The sequence below is a fragment of the Alligator sinensis genome, unplaced genomic scaffold, assembly GCF_000455745.1.
Source record: "Alligator sinensis unplaced genomic scaffold, ASM45574v1 scaffold428_1, whole genome shotgun sequence".
Lineage (NCBI taxonomy): Eukaryota > Metazoa > Chordata > Crocodylia > Alligatoridae > Alligator > Alligator sinensis.
Genome location: NW_005841919.1, coordinates 858,771 through 874,523, shown reverse-complemented (window position 1 = coordinate 874,523; position 15,753 = coordinate 858,771).

The following is a 15,753-nucleotide window of genomic DNA, read 5'->3' as shown; positions in this document are numbered from 1 at the left end:
CTTTCCCTTTGTTCATCTAAATGGCAATTTTCTGTCTCAATAAGTGCCAGAAATGCCACTTACATGCAGATAGTGATTCAATTTCCCCTACAGTGTAGGTGTGTAAGTGGGTGTGCACAGAATGGGTATGCTTAATAGGCTATGATTGGCCACATGTATATGTGGCCACATCCACAGGCCCAGTATTGACAAGTACTAATATCCAAGTCTGGAAAAGGTAAACAGCCAGAAATCCATAACTAGCTATTGTTAGACAGGAGGAAGAAGGCCATCCAGTGTTTTAGCAACAATAGCTCTGTGGTTAGGGAATTTACCCAAAGTTCCAAGTGCTAGGCCCTCTTACCCAGAGAGGGTTTAATCCTGCCTTTCTGTGACTTCCCCGTGCAGTACTGTAGTCATTGTGCCACAGAACAAGTCTTACCCAGTCTTGCCTTGGGTGCTTCTTTTGATGATGGCTCCCTGATCAGTGAGGAGAGGAGGCCAGGAAAGTGTGAGGGTGTGTAGCTCAGTGAGATACATGTTGCCTTGGGAGGCATCATTGTATTAAATGCAAGGGGCACTAGCTCAGCTTCAAAAGGAGTACTGGAGAGAGGACTGGGGCAATGACTGAGCTGTGGCATGGTGGTTAGAGCACTGTACCAGGAAGCTGAATGGATGTAGGATCAGATCTTGCCTACATAAGGGGTGGCATGGAACCTAGGTCTCTAGCTCCCTGGGTTAGTGTCCTAACTATTCAGCTACTCTGAGCTTAAACATGGAGGATCTCTCCTTCCCTTACTGTTTTCCAGGGCTTATGGTCAGATATGCCTGCACAATGTGGCTTGGGTATGTATGTATGTAGTTACATATGCACATAGGCTTTATATACCCAAAGTATAAAGGAGGGGTCAAAAACAGCCAAGTAGCCAACTAGAATACTGCCACTTAGACATACAAAGGGAAATAGAACTCCAAAGTGATTTCTGCATCAATAGTATAACAAAGGGAGGCGACTGGGGCACCAACTCTGGTCATCAGTTCTGGAAGGTAGGGAGTGTGTACAAAAACAGCAGCAGCTGTGCTGCTGGTTTGGTCACTAGGACTGTGTGAAGCTTTGGGTGCTGATTTGATTTGGAGGAGATTTGGCCTGATTTGGTAGCCAAATCTTAAACTCCAAAAGGAATCAGGGGACCAATAAGAAGGTTCAAATTGATTTGAAGGTCTCCAAATCTTCAGAAAAGATTCGGAGAGCTTCAATGATTCAAGCAGTCCCTGCTGGCTGCAGCAGGGAGCTGGAGCCAGACTCCATGATGGTAAGTTGGGGGTGGTAACCATGGGGGTACCCCTGCCAGGCCCCATCCCCTGGCTGCTCCCCCAGCTCCCCTGACCCCTGCCTGCTCCCCTAACCTCACCCCCCATGGCTGCCCTGCCTGCCCCAGCTCCTGGTGCTTTAAAAAAAAGCCACACTCACTGGGTGCTGCTGGGGGGGTGAACCCCACTGCCCTCCACTGCCTCACGCTGCATGGGGGGCTCTGCCATGAGCCCCCCTCCCCCTCGCCTTGGCTGCCTCGCCTGCCCCATATCCATCCCTTTAAGAAAAAAAAACAGAAAACCCCCAGTACTCACTGCTCCTGCAGTGGCCTCAGGGCTTTGGGGGGGCTCATGGGAGAGCCCCTCATGTGGTGCAGGGCAGCAGGGATCACCCCCTGCTGGGCAGGATCAGTGAGTCCGGGGTTTGGGGGTTTTTTTTTCTTAAAAGTCTGGAGCGGGGCAGTGGGGGGCAGTGGGGATCGCTCCCCCCCCCCCAGCAGCACCAGCTGAGTTGGTGCTTTTTTTTCACAGTGCTTGGAGCTGGGGCGGACGGGGCACCCATTGCTGGGGTTAGGACAGCAGGCGGGGGATGGGCCTGTGTGATTTGGAGATTCAGCTGATTTGGCAGTGGCTGAATCTCCAAATCAGATTCAGCCAAATTGATTTGGGACAGTGATTCAAATCACTGAATCGAATCACTGTTCCCTGAATCAGCTGAATCTGAATCCGAAGTGAATACTAACTGCTTCGCAGAGGCCTATTAGCCACCATTGTGCCTCTGGCAGTGCAGCTATTGATGCTGCTCTGTGAGCAGCTGCCACTCAAGGAGCTCAAGTGTCCACTTATGTCTCTTTACTGCATAGTGATGATTCAGTATCAGACATCATTATTTTGATTCATATCTATTTCTACAACAGTCAGTGGTGGCAAACAATTTAATACAATAAGTGCAGGCCTCTCGTATTTCTACTAATGCCCTATCTTTCAAATTTCAGAGAGAAATCAGTGTGTGGTGATGTGAGTTATTTTGTAAGTTAGCTAGATAGAACTAGAATACACACATGCTCTAATTTGTTGCATTAACGTGACAGCTGGCCAACCCAAGGTCAGTAGCAGTTTCCTGAAAACATCAAAATGGGGCTTCCCCAGAGCTCCCTTACTGCTTTGATTCCATGTATTCATCTTCCTTTTCTCCTGTCCCTCTGGTTTCTAGGGAAAAAGTACCGAGCTGTATACCTCTTAGCATGCCTAGAGAGGTTCTCCTTTTTCTTTTTGCCTGATGGATTAAGATTTTTCTGAACTGGTACCAGTGTCTGATCTAGCAGGATTGTATTTTGACAGGTTCTTCTTCTTCCAGCCCTCAACAGCATCTACATAGAATTACAACCTTCTCTTTAGGATATTTACAGAAGCCCTCACTTGGCCTAAGTACTCTATATCCACCCCTAGCAGGTCTCCTTCCTCCCTTCTCCTGTCATCAGCCACCTTTAATTAACTGCTTAAGTGGATTGTAGTTAAAACAATATGTGCGTTTTATCATGCATTTTGCATCAAACCTTGCAAGATTTTTCTTTCTTTACTGCTCTCTGCCTTTTGTGTTCCTCCTTTTCTCTTCTGTTACTATTTTCTTTCTTTCTTTCCCTGTGGCATGAATGTTGCTGACCGTTTTCCTTCATGTAGTTCCATTTCTGGTTTCCCCCAAGCTATATTCCAAGCATTTGCTTCAACAATGAATGAAGACTTTTTGACTTTTCATTTAAATTAATTCTCCTTTCCTTTGGTCTCCTATTTACTGTGATAGGAATTGAAAGTGTGCAGCTCTCTGAAGAGGGAGCATAAATCTGCCTGGGTGCCTAATTCACCCCAAAGTACTAATCTAATCACCCACATATGAGAATGTTGATCTTATGAGGGTTTATAGAGTATTAACTCCATGCAATAAGTAGGAGCTGCCTACAGACAACAGTGCTGCACTTTCCCTGCCATCCTTCCCAGATAACTGCAGTGCAGGGTAAAGAAGATGTTAGGATCTAAGTGAGAGTCATAGAGGGAGATTTTAGGAGAGCATGGGATGTTGAAATAATTGGGGATGTGAGAAGATACTGGAGCAAAGAAGTACAAGAAGTGAGGTGCATAATATCTGAGACAGTCAAGGAACACCTTTTTTCAAATAAGTTGAGGACCTAAAGGTTGAAGTCCACACAGACATATCATGTGGTGGATTTTAATTTATTTTCCTTACATTTTTCTATCAAAGTTGTAAGTAATAAGTAAATAATCAGTCACCAGCCACCTTCATGGCAACTTAGACCTGGCGGCCTAAAGTCCCTATTTTTCTGGAAGATAATCATTAGCAAACATGCGAAATGTTAGCACTGTATCAGATATAAGGACAGCCCAGGAACAGGAAAGCCTTAGCTCAGTCAAAGACTCCATCCAAGGAATTTGTATCAAAATTCTTGGCAGCTATATCAATCAATATATGTGAAACTGTTTGATTCTTCTGGAAACCCAGATTTAAAAACAAGAGCAGCAGCTATCACCAGCCTGGTGTTTAACTCACACCAGAGAAAGACAGTGGTTATCTCACAATCTCTTTTTGTGGGGGCGGCTTTTCAGTATTATTCTGATGAAGGCCATAGAAGTAGAAAGATATGTAAATAGAAGAATTCTGCAGTGTTCTAGCTATACTGACAGTAATACGCTGTTCAGCTAAGCTCCTATAAACTATATTTAAAAAAGGTTTCTCTATAGTTACCTTCTGGGATACTTTGCATCATAAACCTGATTTTTATTATGATCCTTTCCCCTCATTTATGTATATATATAAACAAGTCCTTCTTACAGACTTTCTTATACTCAGTCTTTGTACAAGAGAAAGTTCTTCTGGCAGATTCTGAAAGGAGAGTAAGAGTTGTCAGCATAAGAATCTCCGACATACTGAAAACTAACAATCAGGAGACAGCATAAAATTATTACAATTTTCTACTAAAATGAATAAAAGAGGGGTTTCTGTTCTGTCTGCATTTTTCATTTTCATTTTGGTATTTATTTAATTAAACATCACCTTTGTTAAACTTTAAATGAAGCTGAAGTAGATTTTGTATTCCTCTTTGCCATATTCTATGGAGTCAAGGCACTTTGCCAACAGAATTATATTCAGTTTTTGATGGAGTATATGGTATCTTGACTATCAGCTAAGGTAAACTGGCATGGGTCTATCCAAGTGTTGAAAAGGCATGGGAACCTTCCTTGACATGCATATATGCATAGTATAGAATGTAGAACAAGATCTGAACCAGCAATGCCAGTCAAATAAAAACGTGAGAGTGGTGAAACATTCAGCTAAAGGACAGGATCAGCATGGACATGGAAATTTAAGTCACTGTCATCAGAGAAAGCCTCTTAAGTTTGAGGTTTTCCCAAAGCTTGTTACATGGAGCTTTTTAGTACAGAGTTTCAACAAATATCACCCGTCACATTCCTCTTCTCTTTCTTTTTGTAGCATATACCAACTATATTGTCGGAAACACCAAGTTTTAGTCACTTATAGAACTGCACTATTATTGAGTAAAACTATTAATTCTTGTCTTTGTGTGCAGACAGTTTAGTACATTCATACTTTAGTTTTTCTTCTAAATCTTGACATTCAGACAAACTTCATTTTCTGTCTTACTCTGTAGGTTCAAAACGCACACCAAATACTTTGAATTAAAAAACAGCAAAAAAACCCCTATTCTTCTTCCTTTTCAATGTTTGAACTGCTTGTAGGGCAAAGGCCTATATAAAGAAGACTTGCCGGGCTGAAACTGGAAGGCTGATCATTTTTTGCTTACATTGAGACTGTTTACTCTATACAGACTCTTGATATAAAAGATGTTCATTGATTCCTGAACCCAAGCTCTCCTATGCTGGCACAGTCACCATTTGGCCTCTATATTCCCCTTTCTTTTGTTGCATAAGACACCTCTGTACCACAATATGGGAACTGCAGATACATGATTTCACATTTTACATGCACTGATGAGCCATAACTCCCTGCCTTATCATACCACCCCTTCCATAAACTTATCCAGATCAATTTTAAAACATTTCAAGTACCTTTTCCCACCACTTTTCTTGAAAGACTAATCTACAACTTCATTCTTTTCATACTTGGAAATCTTCTTCTAATTTCCACTCTAAAATTATTGATACCAGTCTGTAACCATTTGATCTCCTGTCAGCATTGTTTTTCACTCAGAGGGCATGTCCCCACAAGCAGTTTGGGACATTGCAAACAGTATGCAGCACACGTGCAGGCATTCTCTACACCGCTAATTTGCAACATGATTGGGGCTTTTGTCACTGCAAGATCCTGGGGGGTTTTTTGACACCAAGAAATCCCAGTGTCAAAAACACAAACAAACCCACCACTGAAAAAAGTGGCATGGCTCACATGGTAGCAGCATGCGCCACCAGAAAGAGAGCCTCACCTTAGCCTTTCCTACCCTACTTGGGAAAATTTGCCCTGTGTCAACCTCACATACAAGGGCATGCACAGCTGCAAAAAGCAGCAGCACAAATACATTTTTTGCAGGCCTCAAAAAGGAGATTGCAATAACAGCAATTTTTATTGTTACATTTCAGTAAAAAAAGTACGAATCTCAAACCCCAGGAATGAATTTGTAAAAAATAATCACATCCCCTCTCAAATCTCTCTTTTGTTAAGCTGAGCAATCTTAGCAGTTGCAAATCTTCCATTCTTGATTAAGGTTACAGCAAGACAGCTCACAATATTCACAGATGCCTCTGCCTTCTTTGACTCCTGTCATTTGGGATCCATATTATCATCCATTTGAGATCATACTTTTTTGTCTAAAATGTACCAACAAAAATTGGTGTTACTGGAAGCCATCTTCTTTTTGAGGCAAAACATGAATTTTTGCACTCACAGCTCACTTAGGATACAGATCCAATATATGAAACAGCAAATATTCAGACATCCAATCGCAGTTTATTGTAACTGGTGTAAACTGTGAATGCAAGGTTTTACTCTAGTTACTCCAAAAAAAAAAGAACAGAACTCAATCTGTCTTGAAAGATATTTTTTGGCTACACTTTAAGCATCAACATATTTATAAGCTCTGTTTCACTTAGAATGATCTTATACCAGCATATCTGCAGTGACTTCAGGATATCTCTTGATTTATAGAAGGTGAACAAAAATGAGGCCTTTAAATACAAAATGAAATGAATTCCAAACATTTGCTAGTTTTTGAGATGAGATTAGTTATGTGATTCAGAGACTGGAATAAACAAGAAATTAAACTGAATCTTAACAAAATTTACATCTTTTCTTAAATCTTCTTTAAAGAGATAAATGTTGAATTAAATTAAATGAATGAGCCAACACCCTCTCCCCCCCTCCCCAACTTAAATGTTTCAAAGGGAAAAAAAATCCCTTGCGGTTCTCTGAGAAGGGACTGTCCCTTTCATGAACAGACACTGGAGGCAGCCTTACACCCATACACGATGAGTAAGAAGCAATCATGTTTCCTGTCTGAGCAACAAAAAGATAAAGTGAAAAAGCCACAGTGACATTTGACATTTTTTTTCAGTTTCCCTTTTCTCGGTCAGATGGTGTGATTCACCATGGCTCTTTGGAAAAGAAGGACTGCATAAAGAAAACACACACTTAGAGTTCACCTATTGAGAAAGTGGCCTCTGAGCACCTACATCTCAGATTCCCCCTCACAGATCTACAGATGAAATGATAAGGATATGAGTTAACACACCTGATGCTGAAACTGAGCATCTGTGTAATAAAGGTTCGTGACATCTTGGGCAGAATTCTAATGTAGTGTACATCCCTAAATGCCATTTAACCAGCTGCATAAGTGGCATTTTTTAACTTAATCACAGTTTGTAATTCTTTTATCTCTGTAGTGCAGATGAGCTGCCACATACACAACTGAGCATGCTTAGTAGACTACACACTGGCCAGGCAGGAACATGCATATACCTGGGCACAAGTCTTGGAAAAAACAGCAGGGGGAGGAATTTCCAAGTTTTAGCCCCAGTCAAGGTTCCCTCTAAGCTGCACATGTGCGTAGCTGCGCACGTTTTAAAGCCATGCCGCGCACCAAGCTCATTAATGCTGTGCACCCACCCAGTGAGGAGCTGGGTTGCGGCTTCGAGAGGCACCGACACTGGTGTGGGAAAACTTACCTATAAGCTCAGGCAGGCTGCCGGAGGTGAGGCGGGGACGGGGGCGGGATGCACCTCCTCGCTCCCAGAGGCATGGCGAGATGGGGACTGGGGCTGGCGCAGGCTCTGCCAGCGCCAGAAAACTGCTCCGCTCCCCAGCCCTGACGTCACGTGTCTCCTTGCTCCCAGAGGTGAGGTGAGGCGAAGTGGAGGCAGGGGCCAGGACTGGGACCAGGAAATTACTCCGGTCCCAGCGGCAGTGCTGGGGCTGGGACCAAAACCGGCAGTGATGCAGGGGCTGGGGACAGGACTGGGGGTGATGTGGGAGCTGGGGCTGGGACTGGCGGCGATGTGGGGGCTGGGGCTGAGATGGGGAAAACTGCTCCCCAACTCCAATGTTCCACTCCCAGAGGCAATGTGGGGACAGGGGCTGAGGTTCCTGGCTTTGAGGGGCCTTCACTAAAGTATTCTTTTACATGCAACATAAGTGGATTTGTTAATTAAATTGGAATTTCCAAACTGCAAACTAAATAACAAAGCAACATGCTGGGAACTGTAAAGGGAAAATTAAATTTATTCTGAAGTGTTTTTTATTTTTTGAATATTTATAATCATGAAAGGATTGTAATTCCGGTCTTGGAGATAACCTGGACAATATATATTATGTTTGGAAAACAGAAAAAGGTAGATGGGAGTCACTCTGGTAAATAAAGGTTATAGTATCATCTTTTGTTGTTATACTGTGGGCGTGCGCTGAAAGGGGGAGACGGGACCAATTTGGGAACGGACCGAAGCAGCGTGATCACGGACCGAAGCGGCGCGCTCACAGACTGCTACACCTTAGAGGGAACATTGGCCCCAGTAGTCCCAAACCCAGGTCAAAGATTTGTGTGTGTGCATGGTAGGAGGAGTTAGATTAAAAACTGAATTAACTGTACAGCTAAGAAGTACTCAAGTTTTTATATCACTCAGAGAAGTGAATTATACTAAGCAAGTTATGATGTCTGGGAACCAGTATTCAAGAGACTCTCTCTTGAATACTCCAGCACCAACATCTTTTTAGACACAATGATCAGTATGATCAGAATGGTAAAATACAGACCACGTTATACAAGAAACCCATGGACCAAGATACATATCTGCACAGAACCAGCAATCACCCTAATTACACCAAGAAAGCTGTGATATACAGCCAAGCCCTCAGATACTACCGAATTTGCATTGAGAACACCCATGATCACCATCTCACAAATCTCAAAAAGACTTTCACTGAACAAGGACATTCCTCCAGAGAGATAGATTGCACATTTGAAAGAGCCATGTACATACCACGCAAAGTATTGTTGCAGTACAGAAGGAAAACTCCCACGAATCGCACACCATTGGTAATGACATATCATCCCTCCCTCAAAGCTATATGGAAAATCCCCAAACGATTGCAACCCACACTAGAAAAAGACCCAATTCTTAGAGAGATCCTCCCAGAACAACCCATCCTAGACTTCAAACAAGCACCAAACCTTGCTAACCTTATCACCAGAAGCAAATTTCCCATGGCCCAAAACACACCATATGGGAAGGGGCCCACTGCACTGCACTGGACCCCAGCAATGCACCCCAGCTTCTGCACTCCTCTTCTGGCCTGCTGCCTGGCCTGCTGCCAAGCCACAGTAGGGGGGCAGCCCAGGGAGGGAGCCTGCACTGCCTGTGAGCCCCTCCGCAACCATCACTGTCAGAACCTAAAGGTGCCTTGCTTGCCCCAGCTGTCTTGGCAGGCCACACCCCACCTCCACTTTCACCAGAAGCACACCCTGAGTGGCTGAACTGGATGACTGCTACCACTGCTGCTGCTCCTACCACCTGTTCTGCTGCTGCCCCCTCTCAGAAGAGAGGGAGATTCCCTGTTGCACCACCGGTCACCACTCGACACCACACCTGCACTGGATTACTCCCTAATTGACTGATTGCTCCTGTACTCCCCCACAGCTGCCTCACTGCATCTGATCCTGCTTTGTTTTCCTGCCTACTATCCTGCTGCTGAATGCCTGGCTGGAGGTGTGACGGGCTCCTGGACTGAGCTTCAGCAAACAAAGCCCCTCCACTGCTCCAGCTGTCTGTTACATCTGGCTCAGCAGCCTTCCTTGTGTGTTTTTGCTCTTGTGTGGTAAGTGCTGTGGTCCACTCCCCCTGTCCTGGTGCTTGTTGTGTGGCTGAGTAAGCCAGCTCAAGTCTCCCCAGCCCTTGTGTGCGTTTCCCTCCTCCCCCACCTTCCCCAGGCATAGCCTGCCTGATTTCCTGTGGGGCTGTAGCTCAATGAGCTTCAGTCCCTTTTCCCCACCCCCACTTCTCCCACAGCCCCAGCCTGCCCTTATTGGTTTTACTAGCCCCGCTGTATTTTTTGTTTTTCCTCATTAGTTTCCTCTCCCTTATGTAAACCCATATCAGGGCAGGAACCTTCTGGAGGGTCAGATGCCCCTCAAAGAGCTTCCTGCATCCTCCACTATGGGGGCAGATCCCAGCCAAACCCCCAAGATGGTGCATGCCCCTCCAGCCCCCACCCTGGAGGCAGAGTCCAACCGACCTCCTCCAGGGGTACAGAAGTCTGTAACCTCTGCTGTGGGGCAGGCAAGACTCCAGCAGGGAGCCAGCAGGGATAGCCCCCTGCCTGCCCCCAGCCAGGCCACCCTCAGAGGGGTTACCAAGCCCCCTCCCACACCATCAGGAACCAGGGGCAAGGGCAGTGGGAAGGGCTCCTCTTCAGCCTCTTCCACAGCTGGAGGTGGGAAGGGCAAGGGCAAGGGAAAGGTGGTTTAGGCCCCAAAGCCTAAACCACCAGTGCCTGAGGGGACCAGGTGCACTGCACCAGGCAGCACACCCACTCAGCCTGTCCCTGGCCCTAGCTCTGGCTCCACCAAGGTGATCCCCCCAGTGGGGGAACTGCAGGTATGCACAAGCAGCTGTGGGGTGACCCAAAGCTGTGGAGCCTGGACCCTCCACTGCTGGCCCTTCCAGCTTGGGCAGTGGGGCTCCCTTTCTGGCACTCACCCACAGGCACAGGGTAAAGTGCCAACTATCCAAAGGGGAGAACCTGTACTTTGAGACCTAGGTGTAGGCCCTGGCTTGGGAGTGGGGGATGCCAAGATCATGGTGGCCTCCTGCTTTCATGGCAAGGGGATCTTTTTCCTTACCTTGGGGGCCGCTGCACAAAAGGCAGTGGAGAGGGGGCTCATGGTGGAGGGTAAGTACATCCCCCTTGAGCCCCTAGAAGAGCTGGAGACCAGGGTGGTCCTCAGCTCCGTCCCTCCCTACATCCCTAATTGGGCTCTGCTCCCCCAGCTCCAAACCCTGGGGAGGGTTATCTCTCCAGTGGTGGCCCACTTGCTGCGGTGCTGAGACCCTGGCCTCCACCATGTGTGCTCATTCCGTCACCAGGTCATGATCCAGTTAGCAGTAGGACCGCAGCTTGAGGCCGATGGGTGCCTTGCGATTCCTTTTCAGGGGGCCCTGGTGAAGGTTTTCTATATGCTGGGGGACCTGCGGTGCTTCTGGTGCTGTGCCCCGGGGCACTTGCATCACGCATGTCCCGTGGGCCAGGAGGAGAGAGCATCCATGGGTTCCACTGGTGAGAGGGGTGCCCCTGCCACCAGAGCCCCTCCCCCTTCAGGCCCCCTTGGCACCCCAACCACATCATCCAGGCCCCTTGTGAGCTCAGGCGACCTTGTCCCCAAACCAAGTTTGGCGGGGTCCTGGGGAGGGCAGCAGCAGCCAAGGGGAGAGAGGGAGTGGGGCCCCCTTGCCCTTAATCATGCCCCCACTGTAGCTTCTCCACACCCCAACCCTCACCTTCTCCTATTGGAGCCTGTCTACCTGAGGACCACCCTGTGGCTGAGTGGGTGCAGGTCCCCTCCACGTGCAGCTGGATCCCTCTGATATGGAGGACCCTGCCCCCATCCTCCCAAGACCATCACATGGGGAGAAGCAGTGACCCAGCTTCTGGGAGCCTCCCCAGCTGTGCCTGACACCCCACCCCCAGGAAAGATCAAACAAGTAATCTTCATGGAGGCAGCTTAAGAGCTTTTGGACAGTCCCAAGCAAGAGCCCATAGAAGAAGCTGGCCAGGGCACCAAAACCACTGGTGCCAAGGCTGAGGCCTCAGCTGACCCAATGGAGAGTCAGGCAGCACAGCCCTCTCCCTCTGATCTGGGGGAGACAGGGGCCTTGGGGCTCATCCTGGTGAGTCCTGAGGGGGAAGGTCCCCTCTCCCAAGACCCTGAGACAAGAACCAATGCAACCTAGGTGCCTGACGGGTCTCCTCCTCCCCCCTCCCAGTCAAACCCGGCTACTAGCCTGCCTAATGGTCCAACACTAAAGGAGGTCAGGGTGGGGTCCCTGGACCAACAGTTCAATCTTGTCAGGAACCCCACACAAACCTCCTGGGGTTCTAGCTCTGCCCTGCCATTTTGTGAGGGAAACCAGCCTCCATTCTTACCCCACCCCCATCCCGAGGGAATGCAGAGCTCTCCCAATCCCAGCCAGAGTCCAGGGTCTTAGCAGACTAGGGGGGAGGGGGTTAGACAGTATCTAGGGAGCCTGCTGAACCCCAGGACCAGGAGGAAGACACCCAAGTACCGACAGGCTCCATGGAGCCTGTGGACCTCTCAATCCCGGCAGTCCCCAGGGGCGAGCTACTTGCATTTCTTGACAGAGAGTACACCTGCTGGTCTGCCAGCAAGATACAGCTTGCTTTGGACCACTGGGGAAATTTTGACAGCATCCGCACTACTGTGAGGGCAGAGGCAGGGAAGCAGTTTCACAGATGCCCTCTTTACTTATTGGAGGGCCCTCTATACTTATGGGAGCCGGCGAGCCCCACACCAGGCATTGAGATGTGTGAGGCCCCTCCTGAACTGTCTATTCAACTCCCCCAGCCATGAAGTTGTTTAAGATCATTAGCCTCAATGTCCATGGCTGCAGGAAGGGTCTCTGGAGATGCCAGGTGCTCTCCTTTTTACAGGAGGGGCGGTACCCCGTGGTATTCTTGCAGGAGACCCTGACAACTCTGGCCGATGAGCCTAATTGGTAGCTGGAGTGGGAAGGTAGGGTCTTTTTTAGTCACCTCTTGGCTACCTCTTGCAGGGTGGCCACCCTTTTCTCCCCAGGCCTGCAGCCAGAGGTTCTCCAGGACATTGAGGTGGTGCCATGCCGCCTGCTGCACCTACGGGTCTAAGTGCAGGCACTGGTCCTGAATCTTCTGAACATGTACACCCCTGTGAAGGACCCAGAGTTGGCAGATTTTTTCCATCAGGCGGTGACTTACATCGTCACCTTCAATGCTCGCGAGTGCCTGGTCCTTGGTGGGGACTTTAATGTCACCCTAGGTGCATGAGATCGGTCAAGCAGGGAGTGGAACTAGGCTACCATGGGTGTCCTTGGGGAGATCCTGATGGACTACTCCCTGGTGTATGTCTGGTGTGCCTGTAACCCTACTGGCCCCCCTACCTTCACCTATGTGAGGGTGGGGGAGGAGCAGGCATGACACTCCTGGTTGTACCAGATTTATATCTTTTTGCCGCACTTTGCCTGGGCCCACTCCTTTGGCATCTGGCCAACCCCTTTCAGTGATCACCACCTTGTCTGGGCCCAGGCCTGGGTGTCCAGGGTCTGCCTACTGGCATTTTAATGCCAGTCTGATGGAGAATGTGGGCTTCAGGGAGGCCTTCCGGGAGTTCTGGCAGGCCTGGCAGGAGCAACGGGCAGCTCTTCCCTCAGCTCAGAAATGGTAGGATGTGGGGTATGGAAGAAGAGAACCCCAGGCCTTAATTTCTGTTTAAGAAGTGCATTGTAAAAAATTTCCATAACACTTAGTAGGCCTTTGAGGTCAATAGGTCAAACCACAGTCTATGCCCTCTTGCAGCTTTCTGGTTCAAACCAGTTTTCTGTTTGACTTGTTATATTTTGTGTCATGTGACCTGAATTGAAACACACAAAAAGCTTGCTTTAACTGTCTGGGGGCTGGGGGCTCAGTGTCCTCCCCTGCAGCTGCTTGTATAATAAAGAGTCTCTGACAACTTCAAAACCAAACAACAAAGTGAAGCTTGTTTCTTCAACAGGGGAAGGTGTGCATCTGGCTTTTTGTCTGCAGCTACGCTCAGGGGCATACCCAGCAGAGGGAGGTGGTCCGGGAACAACTTGAGAGGGAAGTGCTGGGGCTGGAGAGGCACCTGGCCATGGACCAACCTACCTGTCCCTGTATGGTGAATGTCAGGATAGGTGGGAAGAGCTTCATGCTCAGGACGACCACCCCCCACATTGCGTTTGTCTGCTGACGCATCCAGCTCCTTTGAGAGATGGACCATGGCTCCTGTTTCTTCTATGCCCTGGAGAGGAGGTGGGAAGCTAAGAAGTATATCACCTGCCTTCTGGCGGGTGACGGCATCCCCCTCATGGATCCAGGTGAGATGTGCCGGCACGCAAGGACCTTGTATGAAGAGTTCTTCTCCCTGGATCCGACCAACGCCGAGGCCTGTCAGACTCTGTGGAAGGGTCTCCTGCAGGTCGGCATGTCTGCCTGATGCCTGGTAACAAGGCACCGGGCATCGACGGGCTGACTGTGGAGTTCTACTGGGCCTTCTGGGATGTCCTCGGACCAGACTTTGTTGTGGTCTGGGCCAAATCTGAGGGAAATGGGGAACCCCCCTTGTCGTACCAGAGGGCCATGCTGGCCCTCCTGCCAAAAAAGGGGGATCCTTGCGACCTGAGGAACTGGTATCCCGTGTCCCTCCTCTGCATGAACTACAAGCAAAGGCCATCTCATTGTGCCTGCGGTCTGTGATGATGGACGTGATCCGTCCTGACCAGCTATACACAGTGCCCGGATGTTCCATCTTCAACAACCTGTACCTGGTGTTCGGGACCTCCTGGAGCTAGCATGCTGGGAGAGCCTGTCTTTTGCCCTCCTATCCCTGGACCAGGAGAAGGCATTTGACAGAGCAGATCATTGGTACCTCACAGGCACACTGTGGGCCTTTGGCTTCAGGCACTACTTTGTGTGGTCTCTTCAGGTGCTGTACATCTCTGCAAAGTGTGTGGTCAAACTCAACTGGTCAAACTTAGGAGCTCATCCCATTCAGACAAGGGGTGCATCAAGGCTGACCAGTGTCAGGCCAGCTGTACACTTTGGCCCTGGAGCCCTTCGTCATCCTCCTGGTGAAGTGGGTGGCGGGGTTGATGCTCTGGGATCTGGCAGTGTAGTTGGTCCTGTCAGCATATGCTAATGACGTACTCCTCACGGTCCAGGATTTGGGTGAACTGGCACAGGTGGAGGCCTGCCAGGCATTGTACTCAGCAGCCTCCTATGCCTGGGTCAGCTGGGTCAAGAGGTTTGGCCTGGCAGTAGGTGACAAGTGGCAGGTTGGCTCACTTCCACCTGCACTTCATGGGATCCACTGGAGCGCAGGCTCGCTGCTCTACTTGGGGGTCTACCTGTCCCCCACGAACCCCTCATCGCCGGAGAACTGGCACCAGCTGGAGGCAAGGGTGGTGGAGTGGCTCCAGACATGGGCAGGGATCCTAAGGTGTCTCTCCCTGCATGGGAGAGTGCTGGTGCTGGCACTGCTTACACACCCTGCCTGTGTCCCCTGAGGTCCTGGCAGGGCTCCAGAGATGTGCGCTGGAGTTTTTCTGGCAAGGACAGCACTGGGTCACAGCAAAGGTCCTGAGCCTTTCCTTGGGGGGGGACAGCCAGGGCCTGGTTTGTCTGTGCAGCCAGGTCCTGATGTTCTGCCTTCAGGGCCTGCAGCGACTGCTATACAGTGTCAGTAGCCATGCGACATGGGGCCACCTGGGGCACGCCTTCCTCTGCCACTTCCAGGGGCTCTGATATGACTGGCAGCTCCTCAGCCTGTAAGGTTTCTCCCTGCAGGATCTGTGAGGGCTGCCAGAGTTCTACCAGGACCTCCTCTGGGCCTGGAGGCTGGTGTCTGCCTCCAGGTCCCCTGTGACACTTGCCCAGGGTGTCAACCTGCTTGTTGAGCCCCTCCTCTGGAACCCCCAGAGGCACCCCAGTTGCAACAGAAGTTGATCCTGGCTTGTGTCACCTGTATCGGAGACCTCCTGGACTATGATAGGCAGGAGTGGGTGGACCCCGCAGTGCTGGCCTGGCGCATGTTTTTAGCCATGACATGTGCAACCTACTGTCTGGTCCAGGAGGTGAAATCTGCCCTGCTTCCTGATGTCTTTGCCTTTATTGACCAGGTGCTGTGCAGTGGTGGTCCC